Source organism: Tupaia chinensis, unplaced genomic scaffold (genome assembly GCF_000334495.1).
Source record: "Tupaia chinensis unplaced genomic scaffold, TupChi_1.0 Scaffold000159_1, whole genome shotgun sequence".
Classification (NCBI taxonomy): Eukaryota; Metazoa; Chordata; class Mammalia; order Scandentia; family Tupaiidae; genus Tupaia; species Tupaia belangeri.
Window position 1 is genome coordinate 1,069,139 of NW_006159630.1, and position 1,228 is coordinate 1,070,366.

At 64.5% G+C, this 1,228-nt stretch overlaps 1 protein-coding gene across 1 annotated transcript in view; it reads left to right on the forward strand.

Annotated features, from left to right (window-relative positions):
- NPLOC4 (NPL4 homolog, ubiquitin recognition factor) overlaps window positions 1-1,228 on the forward strand; it is a 92,167-nt gene that overhangs the window by 9,012 nt on the left and 81,927 nt on the right. The gene's annotated exons all lie outside the window — the stretch shown is intronic.

Here is a 1,228-nt window from a genome sequence, read left to right on the forward strand (position 1 = left end):
CGCCTGGCCTGCTCCCGTCGTCCCCCGCCTGCTCCGTCCCTCCCTGGACCCCTGCCCTCTCCTGCCCCTGCCCCCTGCCCGCCCCCAGCTCCTGCCTGCCCTCAGGGACCCCCTTCCCCACTTCCAGCCCTCAGGGCCCCCCCAGCCCAGACAGCACGTGAGCTCCAGAGCAATGGTGACCAGGGCCCCCACTGCTGCCCCCAGGATGTCCTCTTGGGGCTGCCAGGCCCTGATATCCTCCAGACACCCTGGCCCACCCCTTGGTTTGCCCTGGGGTGGGGGAAGTGGCTCCTCAGGGCTGGGAAGCCAGACGGGGCCTCCCAGGGTACCCCCATAGCTCAGCCTCTGTCCTGCCCAACTGGAGGAGGAGAAGCCCCCTCCAAAGCCCTTCCCAGCCGAATGCCCATGGGTGAGGCAGGGTGGTGGTGAGAGAACAACACCCCCATGGCCACCCAGGCCTTCCCAGCACTGCCTGCCTCTGCTGCCCCAGGTCAAAATAAAGACTGCATGACTTCACGTGCCAGGGTGTGTGTGAGCACAATAGGACCCGTAGGTGGGCTGCCGCAGCAGGCGTGGGGGGCCGCTAGGCAAGGGCTGGCCAGGCTGCGGGGGTTCATTGCCAGCAGCCACGTCAGGCAGCCCCAGTGCACTTGGGGAGTCACAGCGAAGTATGTGAGAGGCCAGAGCAGGCTTCGCGAGAAGGGGGTCTGGACAAGGCCCAACTGCCCAGACACCACCAGGCTGGACACTTGTCCCCACCTGCGACCTGACTCAGGGCCCCGTGTCCTCCCCCGCCAGGCTGCCTGTCCTTGCTGGCTCTCCACCCGGCGAGGGGGGTCCCAGCCTCCCCAGGAGCTCTTTATTCTAGGAAGAGTGTTTTTATTCAGGTGTGTCATCCACACAGTAAACCTGCGCCAAACTGGGAAGAAAAGGGTGTGGGGAGACCTTGAAGACAGAACGTGGAGGCAGGTCCCAGGAGAGGTGAGAGAGAGGATCCTGGAAGCTGCGAGCTCAGGACTTCACCCAGCACCCCCATGGGGGAGGCAGACCCAGCCAGTCCTTGGAGCACCAAAGCGTTTGCAGGTGAAAGGCCAGAGGCAAGTGAGGAGGGCCCTGCCTGAAAGGTCTTGGGAAGCCAGAGCAAAACAATGCAGCAGTGGAGAGAGCTGTTCTGGCCAGGAAGCAGGCAGGCCGGGCCCAGGGAATCCAGGGCAACAACAGGGAAAGA